Below are 10532 nucleotides of genomic sequence, written 5' to 3'. Positions count from 1 at the left end.
GGGCTGATAGTGACTTCAGAAAATCTCAGTAAGCAACTAGCAGTGATTGGGAGAAACTATAGCTTGGTAGCAGAAAGAAAAACAAACTAAATGGTGTTTTGTGAAGTGAAATGACTAAAGTGATATTTACAGAATTTCTCAAAATTATTACTTAGAGAATTACAGAGCATTTAGAGTGGTTTCTAGAGTTTTCTAGTGATTTATAAATTAAACATTATATGAATATAAATACTGTTATTATTGTTATTGTTATTTACTCGATAGTAAATGTCCTGGAAGAAATTAGAAAACATCAAGAAAATTTTGACATGAGATAGAAGCCACAGAGATGACACAATTCTGAGGTAGTGATTCAATAAATACATCTTCTGCTCAGAAAACAAGACAATAATATATCATAATCTTATTCTACATGGAATTAGGGAGTATAATAGTTGTTTATGTTCAGATAAGCAGTATATATATCCAGAACTTTGATTTACTATAATAAAAATAAGGGAACCTGTGTGTGTGTGTGTATGTCACATGGAGATATCTCTACCTGTATGGACTATGTCCACTGTCTTCTAATTTCCAAATAGTCTTAATAAAAATCTCAATTCTGCCTCTGATACCATGGATAACATCAATTACCTAAGCCACTAGGCCACTGAATTGTTTCTTCAGCTAAATGAAACTCCAGGTATGAAATCTGCAATTTACATGAACACAGACCAGTGCCACAACCATGGTACTATGGTTCTAACTCCATAGTCTAAATGACTAGGCTACTCTTGCCACTTCCTTTACACTATTTTTTTCCTCTAATTATCTATTCAATACCTAACATTAGAAAAATACAGAAAGGAAAAGTCACGTCAAATTGCTGAAAGGAAAGAATGAAAGCACCTATTCTACAGCACATTAACTCCTACCTTAGTATGTTTGGGTTGCTATAGCAAAGCACCACAGACTGGGTAGCTTATAAATAACAGATATGTATTTCTCACAGTTCTAGAGGCTGGAAGTCTCAGATCAGGGGCTAGCATCATTTGGTAAAGACCTTTACTGGGCTTACAGATTTTCTGTTGTAGCTTCACATGATAGAAGAGGCCAGGGAGTACTGTAGGGTCTTTTATGATATCTTTTATAAGAGCACTAATCCCATGTGTGAGGGTACTACCCATAAGACCTATTCATCTCCAAAAGGCCCTATCTAATAATACCATCACTTTTGTGGGGTTAGGATTTCAAAATACGAATCTTAGTGGGATACAAACAGTCCATAGCATTTCCTTTATGGAGTTGGGTACTCCTAGGGAAAAGAATGTTGGTAGGTAACCCAATTCAATTTCCTTGTTAACTAAACATTTGGATATATAAACTATTGACATTTTTTAGGAAAAAGAAAATGTATTTCACAGGATGTTCTAGCTAAGGGTCAACTATAGAACCCAGGATCCACGAGGCTTAGCTCCCTGGAAAATGTGATGTCAATGATCCAAGTGTTGGAGCTATTAAATGGAGGTGTTTCATAATTTATATGTTTCCAGGGTATGAGGTTAGCCTAAGATCTTAATTTAGAGACCTTATTTACAATTCTTGGCTAGAAGTACCTGTCTTATGTGTTTAGACAGGACCTGGGTAACTGCCTTTGGTGTATCAGACTCCTCTCTCTACTTTGAGCTTTTTATTGACATTATTTAGTAAAACTTCATACTGGGTAAGATCTCTGATTCTTGTTAAATCTGATTAAAAAATCAATTCTTTTATGTTAGCTGACCTCAAGAGATTTCTCTGTTAACAAGTACAGATTTTAAGACAATTTTTAAACATACTACATTAACAAAGTAAAAACAAGCTGCATTTCATCATAACTGCCCTGTAACAAAAGTGGATATGAAGTCCCTTTTTACTGCTGAAGACTTTAATGGAATAGGGTAGATCAATTTAAAGGAGAAACTTAGAAGTTCTGAAACTACACACTGAAGGAGCTCACTGCATGAAAACTGATTAGTAATGATCAATTCAAAGTGCTATCATAGTAAAAATACTAAATTTTGTGATTTTACTAAATAAAAAAAATGACTCTGTGGACTCTAGCCAATAATTAATAGGTAGACAGGTAGATAGATAACGAAGGCAAGAAATTAGTTGGCAAGATAATTAGACTTCTAAAAATACTACATACAAAATAACGAACAAGTAGAATAGCATTTTAAAATAATCCAGGGAAGGAAATGTGAACCATGGATTTTATAGTCAGCGAAGTTTTTATTCAAGGATCAACAGTGAAAAGTAGTTTTAAATACTCACAAATACAATTAAGAGATGAATGGGGACATTTAAGCAATAGGAATAGTGGTGAGCTTTTAATATATTTAATTATAGATTTAACACTAAAAGGTGAAGTGAATGGTGAAATAATAATGTTTTATAATATATGTTATATTGTATGTGTTATATGTTCTAACAGAGTAGAAATAATGTAACTAAAAATAAGATGAGAAGAGAGAAGGGAGAGGCAAGTTACTGTTGTGTAGGCAATAGGGTGGAGTTAAAAGCATGTCATCAAAACCACAAACAACATAGCAACATGTTAAAAAAGAAAGCAAGGAAATTTAAAAAATTAAAGAATAAGTAAAATGCCTAGAGAACAAAAATACAGCCTTTCCTATAAAAAGAGCCTACAAACCACTTCACATACAGTAATCATAGCAAATAAATATACATAGTAATCATTACATAAAATAATGAGAGCTACAATAAAACAGTTCACATATCAATAAATGTGAATGAATAGCTTAACTCATCTATTATAAGAAAATGATTTTCAATTTGTCTGACAAAGCAACACCCAAATATATTCTGCATACAAGACACACACTTAAAATAATCCAGAAAGGCTAAATTTAAAGAGATGGACAAAGAAATACTGAGCTTCTAGAAAGAGTAATAAAGCAAAACTAATACTAATATCAAATAAAATAAACTTTGCACTGTGTTAAATGTGAGAATTACTGTTTTTAATGCTAAAAGCCTCACTTCACAGTTAAGGTCTAACAATTGTGAATATCCATGTACCAAAATAACACAGCAATGCCTTTGTAAGCAAAAACTACAAGAGATGTAACAAGGCATAGAAAGAAACATATTAACTTTAGGAAATGTTAATACATCAGAATTAGTGTGAGATAAATCAAGTAGACACATGGACAGGATACAGATATCTTACAGATCCTAACCAGTAAGGTAGATATTATGTTTATATGGAAATTTACACTCTGAAAAATAGTGATTATACCTTCTCAGACATTCATAGGGCAATCATAAAATATGACCACATATTATGTCACAAAAATAAACTTCATAATTAAAATTTGTACACAGTAAAGCTCTAATACATAAAAAAACAGAAATTATTTAAAAATTTTAAAAAGATTAAAAGGTCATTTTAACTAGAAAAAACAAAATGTGTTTATTAAACAATTCTTGAGTGAATGTAGAAATACAAAATAAAATTAAAGGAAATATTTAAAAGAATAAAAATGAAAATACCAACACACATCCATGTCATCTATGTGCATGTGTTATATACACATATACAAAGTGAAAAGTAATACTTTTTACAAAATAAAAAGAAATCACAGAAATTTTATAGCCTTACACTACCCAATATGCCTTAATTAATTAATTAAATTCTCCACTTAAAAATCTAGAACTATAAATTACAAAACAAACTAAACCAAAAGAGAACACAAAGAAGGTAAATACAATTTAATGCAGTTCTGACTTAGAATGTTAATGTTTAAGAGATTCAAAAAAGGAAGAGAGGAAATGAATAAAACAAATTAGGAAGGGCAGAAAATCCTACAACTGAACACAAACAGAAACAAATCACCCAACATATTTCAAATAAATAACAGTTGAATAAGTAACACCAACTAATGGGAGATGGGGGACATCTAACTCTAATAACTGATAAATACGGTAGTAGTTGGACTGTATACCTTCAGTCTAAAGAAAAAAAGAACTCTAAACAAATACTGAATCCTAACTAGTAGGATTCCTTTCCTAAAGGCCTGGGTTAGTAATAGTGAAACTATTTTCTGTACATTATAAGGTTGAACATATAAGTAAATATTTTATAAATAATGGGAGTTATGTTTATTATTGGGAGAGAGGAGAGTTTTAAACATGGAAAAGGAGGAAAATGGAAGGATATCTGTCATTGGATTGGAACTAGAAATATCATTGTAAATCCATAGTTTTTAAGATGGCTAATTAGCTATATAGATAGATACAGGGGTGTGTGTGTGTGTGTGTTTGTGTGTGTGTGTGTGTATTCACCTTTATAGCTATTTCCTAGCTCTGTTTTCTGAGCAGGACAAGGAGCAATTATCCCCTAGTAGTTATGAGAACAAGTAGAACCCAGATCTTGATCTCTAATAGCATTCTCCATTAAAAGGAACTGGGACTTCTAGAAGAAAAGGCTGATTCCAATGTTACAAGAAAAGTACAAGTTGAGCCTGGAATCTCTTGTGCTAGCAGAAAGGAAGGAATTCAGAGAAGAATATGGACATGTCAAAAAGGCCCTGTGGACACCATGAAGGAGCTTTCACTAGCCAAGAATGGAAAAGTTTTAGTATTAAAATAATGACATAAAAATTATAATTTACTGAGTAAAATAGAAATACATGAATTCACTTTGATATAAATTTTAAGAAATGAGGGAAGAAGGGAAAATTCTTCCTAAAGTAGAAACCAACTGACAAATGAAGAAATGATGGAATTAGGAAATCACCATCAATAACCATCATAATAATAATCAGTGAAAGTGAGAATTATCAATAGATGCTAAAATGAGCAGGTGTATATTTTAGAAGGCACAGAATATTTACAGTCTCAACGTAACCAAATATTTAGTAATTCAAAAACGAAATAATCAACTGTACAGTAGAAAGACTTAGCAGAGTCCAAATGATCAAAATCAACACCACCAGTAATGATATAGATCAACAACATGTGCGTCCTGATATAATTCCCTGAAAGTATCTTTACTTCTAAGGTATTCCTGTTAAAGTTTCATAGTACGAATCTAATCAAGAAGAAATATCAGATAAACCCAAATTGAGGGACATTCTATGAATAACTGGCTTGTGCTGTTCCAAAATGTCAATATTATGAAACACAAAGAAAGAATGAGGAACTATTCCAGATGAAAGGGAACTAAAAATACAAGTGAATGAAAACACATGATCCTAAATTTTCTTTTGTTATATCACTAAATACATGAATGGATGAATAAATAAAGCCTTTCCATTACCCCCACTGCTACCATCTTGTTTCAAGTCTACCAAGGTCTTAGCCTGGATTGTTGTCTCTCTGTCCCCTTTCACTCTATTCTCAACAAGATAGCCAGTGTAATCCTTTGAAAGTAAAATCAGATCATGTCATTGCTCTGCATATAACTTTGCTGAGGACTCTGACCCTTTTTATACTTACTGAAATAATTTATTCACATATCTTTTTCAACCACTAAACTGTAAATTCTGTAAGAACAATACTGAATTTTATTTATGCTTGCCTCATTTCCCCTCGCCCATACCTACACACCCATCAGAGTACTGACACTCCATAAATGATTCTTTTGTGAAATGCATCTATTTAACCCCAATTATGGGGAAAACATATGATCATGCATTTGCTGCAATTTTCACCTACTTCACAATTCTATTAGATGTTTTATAATATTACCTTAATTTGATTCATGCTGCTTTAATCGAATTTATTTCACTTTTCCTGTCATTGCAGGATAATGATACAAGGCTTCTGACTTTAGGGTCCCACTTAGGATCTTTCTCTGCTGCCTGAACTATTTGAAAGTCTTTTCATGGCACAGAAATGTGCTCCCTGTTGACAATTTTTCCAATCTCTAAACAAGTAGTGCCTTTCTGATTCTTTGTATAAAAGAAAAAAGGTATCCTGTGTCATGGATATTTCTGTTCCTAAAGCTTAGATTATTCCAGAAGAAGCTAAGAAAAGATCATTGAATATTTGCCCAACCATTGTCTTTATATATCAACTTTTTCCAAACCAGAAACCCTTTCTATACTTTCAAAGTACCTTAACATAAAAAATCATTAACAACTTAAGGATTTTATTTTTGTCTTTTCTAAATTCCTAATTTTCTTATAATTTTAGGATTTGATTTTTACCAAGGGCTTACAACGTGTGATATCCATAGATTTCTTCAAACTGTGAATCTAGTTGTACCTTCCAGATGACTGTGGCACTTTAAATTCTCCCTAGCTTTACTCTAGATGATAGAAACACATCGTCCTCTGGCAAAGTCTCCCTTTTTTTCTCTAAACTGGCCCAGACTCCAAGCAGCTGTTTTCCTGCTTCTCTGTTACTGATACAAGTGATCATTATATCTCCTCAATATGCCCATAAATTTTCAGCTCCCAATTATTCATTCTGCATTTCATGGCTGTGTTCACTTGTAACTATTGACAAAAAATGATTAATTATGGAAGTAGCAACAGATTCACCATTTGCAAAATATATGCTATCATTAACAGTGCATTTGGTATGGGAACATGAAGAGCTAACTCTTGAAGCTTCTGTTTCTTGAATGCTGGACAAAGTGAGACACAGAAGTTCCACTTAGAGTCAAGCCAAGAGGGTTAGAGTAAAGCCAAAGGGGCCCCTCATCCCTCTTGCTTAATTTCTGTGGAATATTCCTGAGCCTTTTGTTTTGTCCATCAGACAAGAGCAACTTCATTCAAGATTTCTACTTGGCTTAGTGTGAGTTCCCCACTAAACACACTGAGACAAACACTTTGAAGGTCACTTATTTGGGATGTGCACCCAGAAAGCACACACAAGGGAATGGGAAAAGTGAACCAAAGAAGAGAGAAGGCAGTAAAGGGTGTCTTATGGCTTCACTGTGAGCAGCGAGGACTGGGACCCTGAGGTCCCACTAACGACCCAAGAGGAACCATATAAAACATGCTTTACAATTGTCCCACTGGGGCACAGGCATGCTAAGCTTGTTATCCACTGACTTCCATTTGTCCCCAAGGGCATGAACTTGAGCCTAGTATAAACTGTGGCATCTAAGAAAAACCCTCAGAGAAGGAAACCTCAGAGAGATGAAGATGGATACCTTGAGGTAGGAATTTGATAATGGCCCTGGAAATTGTCCAGCAAGGCTGCAGGTGAATGGCATCTGCTACAGTTTCCTGGCTTTATTTTAGAGGCCGATCCAGTGTAAATATATTGTCTCTGAATTCACAGCTGTTCAGTGAACACTTGTAGAATCAAATTCACTTGAAAATTTTAAGTCGTTGATAGAAATCTTTGTATTTTTTAGTAGTGATTTTAGACTTCAAATTCATAGCCATGGCACTAAAAAAACAACACTTCTTTATATAATACATATAAAAGAATAAACAAATTTACAAAGGTTATTTGTAAGGTCAATCTATAATTCTGAAGTAACAAATAAAAATAAAGTTGTTAAGATTATGTTTTTATTTTATTTTTCCTGAGGGACTAATTTGTTTCCTCTTTGAAAGTGTGGATTAGCAGGGAAAGTCTGGGAGGTAAGTGTGAGTGAGTCTTATTAATGGAGTTTTTCTACATTTTCCAAGCTCCTGTTCGTTTTCTTTTCTCATTCTTTTCCTTTTTATGTGTTTGTGTATGGGTATATTTTCTTCTTTTTTCTTAACCACATCCTCCTCTCTGCTGTCACTCTAGTCCAAGCTGCTACCATCTTTTGTATGTGAAATACAACGGCCACACGATTTTTTTGTGTCCACCATTGCTTTTCCCTCTCTATAACCTTTAGACTCAAAACTAAAGAGTTGGGGAGTTTGCTTAAAACTTTCTAATAACTTCCAGTTTCACTCTGAGTAAACACTAAAGTCACTGAAATGACCTACAAGATTATGTAACTTGCCTTCACTCTTCCTACTTACCAGCACCTCTCTGGCCTCATTTCATATTTTCAAACTGCTATTCCCCTCACTCATCCACTCCAGTTACTCCCTGCTTGTTCCTCAAACCCACACTGGACATGCTCCCACCCCAGAGTTCTTGTACTTTTGAGTTTTTTTCCTTTGAAATACTCTTTCCCTGGATATCTACAGGGGTCCCTCCTTGTCATTTAGGCCTTTGTTCAAATTATATCTTAATGCTATTGCAATACCCCTCATCCCCACCAGCCAAAGACTTATCATACTTCTCTGACATTTTTTTTTCTTCTAAACATGTATTGTCATCTAAGACACTAGTTACTCTTTTTATTTACTTTTTAAACTGCCTCTCTCCAAAAATCTTGCCATAGCCAAGATTTTTATCTGTTTTATTTTATATTTTAATTACTACATCTATAGAACTTAGAATAGTGCTTGCTATTAGGTATTCAATACTTATATGTTGATTGAACATATTACACTCAATAATAGACAGTTGGGTGTTTATCTATATCTATACATATGATTTTTTTAAATAACAAAATTCTTTTTCACATATAACATAGAAATAGTAAAATTATTCAGGATCTCAGAACAAGTTATTTCAATTTCACTGAATCAGAGATATAGAGGATTCTTACTGAAGAATACTCTTTAATATATATTAAAATTTTATCAAATGCACATTAAATTAAAATCTTGATTTGAGGCACTTGATATAATTATAATTGGATATCAAGATATATGTAGTATTCACAAATATTCAGAAAGAGACTAAAATATGGAAACACATTAAGAAATACTAATGGACAATGTAATGCCTATTTGCTAAACTGGGAATCCTATTCAGGCTGCAGTTTTGCATCACAGAGTGTCTATGAAAAGGTAAAGAACATATTTCTTATATGACTTACCATTCATTTACCCAGTGATCCCTAGTCCTATAGTCTCTATGAACTAAGACAATAACAGAAGTGTGGTTCAGATCCCATGAACTAATGGAATATGTGCAGTGCATGACTTCTGCCTCCTCACAAAGTCACCATAATTTTCCATAATCAGGTATTATAAACTTCAGAGAATAACTGCAGAAAATATGGGGGAAGACATGTTCACTGTAATCTGAGAACTGAAGTACAAGAGTGTGCTAGTTCCCTCTATCTCATACCATCATCCAGCCTTGGACAACCCCAGAAAACAGCTGGGAAGAAAGCAGGGAAACTGGAGGGTGATATTACAACTAATATATGTATGTATATATATGTGTGTGTCTGTGTGTGTGTCTGTATGTGTGCATAATACTAAATATATTTACTTATATTTATAATATATAAAATATATAATTATATACAATATAATGTATAATTATATATTATGCTATATATAATATATAATACTTAGTTAACTGAAGAACAGAGTTAATCATTAACTGTACCATTAAGGGAATCACAACAAATTCCAAGAAACACCAATTTCGCAAGACAAAGAAAGAAAAATACAAATAATGGAAATTTAGCAAAAAAAAAATAACTATTTTGAATTTAAAACAAAGAACCAGTTAACCAAACTAAATTTGAAAAAAAGTCCTAAATTCTATGCCAGATAATTTAAACATCCAGTATATTTAGAAATTAAGGTCAATGGTAGCCTGTATATCAAACATGCTTACTAAATATTTAAAATATCACAATGGTTGTAATAATTATATAATTACATATTAAAACACTGACAAGAGAGTTTTAACCCATTTAATTGCTAAAATCAAAGTGACAAGAGTGTAGGCACTCATGGAATGTTGTACGGAATACATAAATAGCTATGGCCAATGTTTTATAGAGTCTTTGTCAATATGATTTAAATGCTTTTTTAAAATGTAGATTACAACACCTAGAAATATATCTCAATAAAATAAAATGATGAGTGTGGAAAAAAAAGGCAACTGCAAAGATATTTTATGCAACCTTGTTTAGAGTACCAAATACTTAAGAAATAATCCAAATTTCCATTAGTAATAGATTTTCCAAGCAAACAGCGATACATCCATTTAAGTAATTATAATGTATCCATGACACGTCAATAATGATAATGAGAATATATCACATTTATATTTAAAATATTCGAGATACATTACCAAGTGAAGACAAATTAGCTTATGCATTACTAGGTATAGCTCAATGCTACTATTATGACTGTAGAAATTTTAAAAAATATCTATTGAATGTAAAAATCCGAAACGTTATAAGAGTAAAATTTTATCATTAGTTATCTTTAGGGGATTTTGTTTTAGTATTTTTGAAAAGTCCACACTTTCTATCTTGAACAATATTTTACTTCTGTAATAAATTTAAAAAAAAAGATTAAGAAATAAGAACTGACTGAATAGTGGCATGATCCCTCCTTGAAGTAGATGGAACTTTAACCAGATATCCAAAGTCCAAAGATAGCCAGCATTTAGAAAGAGAATGAGGCTGATTGCCTTAAGAAGACTCAGGAATGCTTCCTTTTAGAATCAAGAATTTATGTTGTATACTATGTAGTTAGGGTATGTTCCATAGCTCTATATTCTCTTTC

General features: G+C 32.6%; 1 protein-coding gene across 1 annotated transcript in view; it reads right to left on the bottom strand.

Annotated features, from left to right (window-relative positions):
• SPAG16 (sperm associated antigen 16) overlaps positions 1–10532 on the bottom strand; it is a 495050-nt gene that overhangs the window by 339330 nt on the left and 145188 nt on the right. The window lies entirely within an intron of this gene.

Source organism: Crocuta crocuta, unplaced genomic scaffold (genome assembly GCF_008692635.1).
Source record: "Crocuta crocuta isolate KB4526 unplaced genomic scaffold, BGI_CrCroc_1.0 scaffold229, whole genome shotgun sequence".
Classification (NCBI taxonomy): Eukaryota; Metazoa; Chordata; class Mammalia; order Carnivora; family Hyaenidae; genus Crocuta; species Crocuta crocuta.
The sequence above is the reverse complement of the archived record's forward strand: the minus strand, read 5'-3'. Positions and strand labels throughout refer to the sequence as shown.